Raw genomic sequence first — 7,183 nt, forward strand, 5'->3', positions numbered from 1 at the left:
AATGAGCAAGGTAACCTCGTTTTTGATAAACCTAAAGATCCCAGCTACTGGGACAAGAAGTCCCTATTTGTTAAAAAAAAAAAAAAAGCTAGGAAAACTGGTAGAAACTGAACATAGATCACACCGTACATCAAGAGAAATTGAAAATGGGTACATGATTTTGACATAAAGAGTGATATCATAAGCAAATTAATGGAGTGTTAAAGAAATCACCTGACACCAGAACAAAAAAGAGTACAGGCAGCAGCAAAAGCAGTCTAGGAACACAGTCAGTTGCCATGTGAGGAAGGCCAGAGTGCAAAGGACCAGGGGGCCACAACCACCATGAGTTTCCTAGACAAGCCCAAGAGTGAGAAGAGCCCTGATTTGCTGCAGAAGTGGGAAGAGGAGAAGTTCAACACTGGGCCCCTGTCAGTGCTCACAAATTTGGTGTAGAACAGCACTTAAGTTCTTATCGACTGCTGCAATGAGAAGCTACCGGGCTTCGTGAAGGCCTTTGACAGGTATTGCAACATGATTTTGAAGAACATGAAGGAGATGGGGACAGAGGCACTCAAAAGCTGCAAAGACAAGAAAAAGTCAAAATCGGTGAACAAAGATCATTAACATTTCCAAGATATTCCTGAGGGGGGATTTGGGCTCTGTGGTCTTCAAGAACCCACTTATGGCTGACAAGTAGTGGAGCCAGAGCCTCTCCTTTCCACCCCAACACTCAGCTCAGCCCAGTAAGGCTGAGGGGTCTCCATGGTTTCCTTCTTGTGAATAAAAACATGTTGTTTTTTCTAAAAAATAAAAAGAAAAGAAAAAAGAAATTACCTGTGAGATCTATTGTTCGTGACCAAATAAGAGATGGAGAGGTTCATAGGAGTCAAAATGTATAATTCTGATTATAGAAAGTTCAAACAAGATTTTGCACAAACAGAACCAATACAGCTTAAATTAGAAGAAAAGCAAGAAAATGGGGGGAAATCTTTGCAGCAACTTTCTCTGCAAAAGGTAGGATTTCTCAAACATATAGGCAACTGAGACAAATTTTAAAGAATAAGTGTCATTCTCCAATTGAATGAATAGACAGTTTTCAGAGGAAGATATCAAAGCCACCAAAAGCCATCTGAAGAAAGGCTCAAAGTCATCATAATTGGAGAAATACAAATGAAAACAATTCTGAGCTAACACCTCTAACATATCGGATTGGTTAAGTTGACAGAACAGGAAAATGACAAATACTGTAGATGATGTGGGAAAATAAGTACACTCATGCACTGTTTGTGAAGCTATGAACTAGTCCAGCAAGTCTAGAAAGCAATTTGGAGCTATGGCCAAAAGGCTATTAAACTCTGCGCATCCTTTGACGTTTGAAATACCACTACTAGGCCAGTACCACGGAGAAATGAAAGAAAGGGGAAAGGAACCCAGAAGTCCAAGAAGATATTTATGGCAGCTCTTTTTATGGGGCAAAGAATTAGAAACTGAAGGGATACCATCAAGTGGGGAATGGATGAACAAGTTATGGGATATGAACGTGTGATGGAACATATTCTGCTGTAAGAAATAATGAAAGGGGTGTTTTGGGGAAGAGATTGAGGCTAACTTTTATATAAACTGATGCAAAGTAAAAGAAGCAGAAACAGGAGAACTTGTCACAAAGTAACAGCAAGATTGTAAAGATAAGCAACTGTGAAAAACTTAGCTTCTCTGATTAATACAAGGATCCATAACCATTTCAAAAAACTCACAATGTAACATTCTTTTCACCTCCAGATAGAGAATTGATGAATTCAGAGTATAGATGGAAATGGTTTTTCCCCATTTCTTTTTTCTTTTTTGGAACATGGCTGATGCAGAAATCTGTCCAGGGTCACTGCACATTTATAATGGATTTTGTATTTCTTCCCTTCCTAATGAGTCACAGAAGAGAATCTGAAATTGAAAATAAAAATAGAATTAAAAGAAAATAAAGGAACATAAGTTTCTCAAGGGTAAGGACTATCTCATTTTAAAAAAAAAAAATTGTATCACCAGAGTTTAGCACAATACTTGGTTGTTACGGGGCAGAACTTGAAACAAGATACTAAGTGGAATTAAGGAGACAATGGTTATCTAGATGAGCATGGTTCAGTATGACATTTAATCCTACAATAAATAATGGTTCCCTAGTGATAGAATGATTTATAAGCTAGGAGCCTTAACCAGGATGCAGTGGGAGAGATTCAGGGAGCCAGAGAAGACAAGCAGACAGAAGGCTCTAGGCTACAACCCAAGCCCTTGGACTTCAATCCATTCATCCCTTCTCATAGCACCTTGGTGGCCTCAGACTCTCCTCCTTCATTTCTCCACGAAGACCAAGGCCAGACTCAAAGGCTCTCCAGAAAGCTGCCCAGCCCCAGCAAGGAGATAATAAAGGATTTGGACTTGACTCCCTGGCTACTCTTTTGGCCATTACTGAACTGAAAGGAAGGCTGCCTCAAAGACCCCCAAGAAACAGAAACAAAGAACATTACAAGTAAATAGTGTCTGATATTTACCTACTGTCTATTGTGTGAAAGTCATAGTACTAAGGGCTGTATATTGATGAATAATAACTAGCATTTCTAACACCTACTATGTGCCAGTCATTTTGCAAAAAGTTTTCCAGATTTGATATAATAAGAGTTGGCCTTTATAGCCCCAATGATGTTCCTGTCACTGATCCAAGCAATATACAAGTTAAAATTCGTAGCTACCATTTTATATCACCTACTATGTGTCACTCACCATGTGAAACACTCTCTATATTAGTAATGACTAGAATTTACATCCTGCCAAGTATGTGCCTGTCCTAATTCTAAGCAATTTCCGTAGGTAAAGAAGAGCTGACATTTCCATACTGCCTACTGTGTGAAAGTCTCAGTACTATGGGCTGTATATTGATTAATATGAATAGGCAGCATTTATGGTACTTATTATGTTTTTTTAGCCTTTTATTTACAGGTTATATGCATGGGTAACTTTACAGCATTAACAATTGCCAAACCTCTTGTTCCAATTTTTCTTTTTGTTTTTGAACAATTTTTATACTTATTTATTGCAAGTTATTTAAAGAAAATTATTGAAGATTGACTTCACAGATGACATTTATTATTTTTTTTTAATTTTTTTTTAAATTTAATAGCCTTTTATTTACAGGATATATGCATGGGTAACTTTACAGCATTAACAATTGCCAAACCTCTTGTTCCAATTTTTCACCTCTTACCCCCCACCCGCTCCCCCAGATGGCAGGATGACCAGTAGATGTTAAATATATTAAAATATAAATTAGGTACACAATAAGTATACATGACCCAAACCGTTATTTTGCTGTACAAAAAGAATCAGACTCTGAAATATTGTACAATTAGCTTGTGAAGGAAATCAAAAATGCAGGTGGGCATAAATATAGGGATTGGGAGTTCAATGTAATGGTTTTTTCATCTCCCAGAGTTCTTTTTCTGGGCATAGCTAGTTCAGTTCATTACTGCTCCATTAGAAATGATTTGGTTGATCTCGTTGCTGAGGATGGCCTGGTCCATCAGAACTGGTCATCATATAGTATTGTTGTTGAAGTATATAATGATCTCCTGGTCCTGCTCATTTCACTCAGCATCAGTTCGTGTAAGTCTCTCCAGGCCTTTCTGAAATCATCCTGTTGGTCATTTCTTACAGAACAGTAATATTCCATAATATTCATATACCACAATTTATTCAGCCATTCTCCAACTGATGGACATCCATTCCAGTTTCCAGTTTCTAGCCACTACACAAAGGGCTGCCACAAACATTCGTGCACATACAGGTCCCTTTCCCTTCTTTATGATCTCTTTGGGATATAAGCCCAGTAGTAGCACTGCTGGATCAAAGGGTATGCTTATGATCTCTTTTTTTTGAGCATAGTTCCAAACTACTCTCCAGAATGGTTGGATTCGTTCACAACTCCACCAACAATGCATCAGTGTCCCAGTTTTCCCGCATCCCCTCCAAGAATCATCATTATTTTTTCCTGTCATCTTAGCCAATCTGACAGGTGTGTAGTGGTATCTTAGAATTGTCTTAATTTGCATTTCTCTGATTAATAATGACTTGGACCATCTTTTCATATGACTAGAAATAGTTTCAATATCTTCATCTGAGAATTGTCTGTTCATATCCTTTGACCATTTTTCAATTGGAGAATGGCTTGATTTTTTATGAATTAGAGTCAATTCTCTATATATTTTGGAAATGAGGCCTTTATCAGAACCTTTGACTGTAAAAATATTTTCCCAGTTTATTGCTTCCCTTCTAATCCTGTCTGCATTAGTTTTGTTTGTACAAAAACTTTTCAGTTTGGTATAATCGAAATTTTCTATTTTGTGATCAGTAATGATCTCTAGGTCTTCTTTGGTCATAAAGTCCTTCCTCTTCCACAGGTCTGAGAGGTAAACTATCCTGTGTTCCTCTAATTTATTAATAATTTAATTCTTTATGCTTAGGTCATAAACCCATTTTGACCTTATCTTGGTGTACGGTGTTAAGTGTGGATCAATGCCCAGTTTCTGCCATATTAGTTTCCAATTTTCCCAGCAATTTTTATCAAACAGTAACTTCTTATCCCAAAAGCTGGGATCTTTGGGTTTGTCAAAGACTAGGTTGCTATATTTGTTGATTGTTTTATCCCTTGAACCTAATCTATTCTACTGATCAACTAATCTATTCCTTAGCCAATACCAAATGGTTTTGGTAACTGCTGCTGTATAATATAATTTTAGATCTGGTACAGCTAAGCCATCTTCATTTGATTTTTTTTTCATTAATTCCTTTGCAATTCTTGACCTTTTGTTTTTACATATGAATTTTGTTGTTATTTTTTTCTAGGTCATTAAAATAGTTTTTTTGGGTGTCTGATTGGTATAGTGCTAAATAAATAGATTAGTTTAGGTAATATTGCCATCTTTATTATATTTGCTCGCCCTATCCAAGAGCATTTAATATTTTTCCAATTGGTTAAATCAGACTTAATTTGTGTGAAAAGTGGTCTGTAATTTTGCTCATAAAGTTTCTGATTTTCTATGGTACTTATTATGGACCAGTCAGTGTAGAATGGAATTCACAGAAAGTCATAAAACATGTTAGCATTTCTACACCTGCTCTATGCCAGTCACTGTGTAAAGCATTTTCCACTTATTGATCATAACTGGGATTTATGGCGCCTACTATGTGCCAGTCAGGAACAGGTTCCAATTCTACTACATGCTATGGGTTGTTCATTTTACAAAATCTTTCCAGATATTAATAATAATAGCTAGCATATAGCCCCTGCTACATTTCCGTTACTCTTGCACGTAATATGCAGAAATGACTACTCATCCATGGCATTTGATGGCCCCTACTGTGTGCCAGGAAGCATGGGAAACGCTCTCTCTCTCTATTCCAAGAGCTAGTAGTTCCATCCTGCCAAATAGGGGCTTGTCACTCTTTGAAGCACTTTCCCGAGATAAATAAGAGCTAACATGGACATTCTGCTGTTGGGGTCCGGGAACCTCCGGCCAGGGGCTGCTGGAGGTGGAGCTCGGGCCTGTAGAATGGATCTCTTGCTTTGAGGGGATGATGATGATGCAAGGAGCCTGAGAGGCAGCTGCTGTTCTCTGAGGTCTCCACAGAGCGGCAGGTGTGGTCTCTCTGCCTTCTCAGACCTCCCCACCCTGGGGCAGTTGCCATTCTCTCACCTCTCCAGCAGGTGGCAGGTGTGGTCTCCCTGCCCTCTCCCACATCCCCACCCCGGGGGCATTTGCCCATCTCCTACCTGTCCACAAGGCAGCAGTTGAGGTGTCTCCCACCTCCCCCCACCCCCGGAGGCGGTTGCCCTTCTCTCCACTCTCCACAGAGCCGCAGCTGTGTTCAATCCCCTCCCCACTGGGAGGCAGCTGCTGTTTTCTGAAGTCTCCACAGAGCAGCAGTTTGGGTCTCTCTGCCCTCTCCCTCCCCTCTCCCACCTCCCCACCCCGGGGGCAGTTGCCCATCTCCTACCTCTCCACAAGGCGGCAGTTGCGATTTCTCTTACCTCCCCACCTGGGGGCAGTTGGTTTATACTCAGTGTAGAGCATATTAAGCTAGGAGTCTCAGCCTGGATTCATTGGGAGAGATTCAGAGGGCAGAGAAGACAGGTGGGAGCTCAAGCTCAGGGAAGCAAGGAGAGAAATAGGCCTCTAAGAAAGTTAACTAGGTCCCAGGAAAGGAGACAAGAATTTGATAAAGATAATAAAAGATTTGGACTTTAACCCCTGGGTACTCGTGTGGTGATTACTGAAATGAAAAGAAGGCTGCCCCAGAGACCCCAGGAAAACCGAACAGAGAACATTACACTTGGCATATTAAAAGCATGGAATAGAAGATTTTTTATTTTCACTGATTCATTTATCCAGCCAGTAATTCATTCACTCAGTCTCAGGATGTAGTCGACTCTTTATCCCTGAAGCTTTTAAGATGTGTTCCCTTCTTTTCTGGATAATTCCAAAGAGATTCTTTCCAAAGGCTGGGAGATGTTTGAGGTGATATTCCTTTGGTGATCCTTTTGCTAATACATTATTTTGTGAAAAATCCCCCAATTGTTTAACAACATCTCAAAATATTTATGTAATAATAGCAATTGGGAAGATCTCACTCGGAGCTGAAATGAAATATATGATGCTGAAAATCAATGGCCGGAATGTTTTTTTCCAGTCAATAAGTAGAAGAGAGCTAAGTCTGGTGGGCATTTGGAAGGAGGAGAGAAAATTGACTCGTTAAGCTCCTTTTAGGATTCTTTCCATTGAATCTGGGCCCTTGATCTAGGCCAGATTCCAACACTTTCAGGATGAGAATGAGGAGCGTCATGAGAGCTGTAAGAGCTAATGCAGCTTCCCCACACGCCTAAGGTACACCTAAGGAGCAATTAACAAAATAGGAGAATATGGCTCATTATCTTGCAGGCACCGACCTACAGCAGCATCTGATGTTAGGAAATTGCAACGGATGGTTCTGGAAAGTTTTTCCAGCTTGGTATTGGGCTCAGAATCCCTACCCTTCCTTTATAGAGCATATCTACAAGTCTGGCTTTTCTCTCTTACTGTTCAGACAGCCCAACCTACCCACATAGCAAACAACTTACTTCCTATCACTCTGTACAAGGTAACCCTGAACATTATAG

General features: G+C 39.7%; 1 pseudogene; it reads left to right on the forward strand.

The window, feature by feature from the left end:
• Nucleotides 1–324: 324 nt before the first annotated feature.
• Nucleotides 325–679, forward strand: LOC100917724 (annotated as a pseudogene).
• The last annotated feature ends 6,504 nt before the right edge of the window (nt 680–7,183 follow it).

The sequence above is a fragment of the Sarcophilus harrisii genome, chromosome X (genome assembly GCF_902635505.1).
Source record: "Sarcophilus harrisii chromosome X, mSarHar1.11, whole genome shotgun sequence".
In the NCBI taxonomy this organism is placed as follows: domain Eukaryota; kingdom Metazoa; phylum Chordata; class Mammalia; order Dasyuromorphia; family Dasyuridae; genus Sarcophilus; species Sarcophilus harrisii.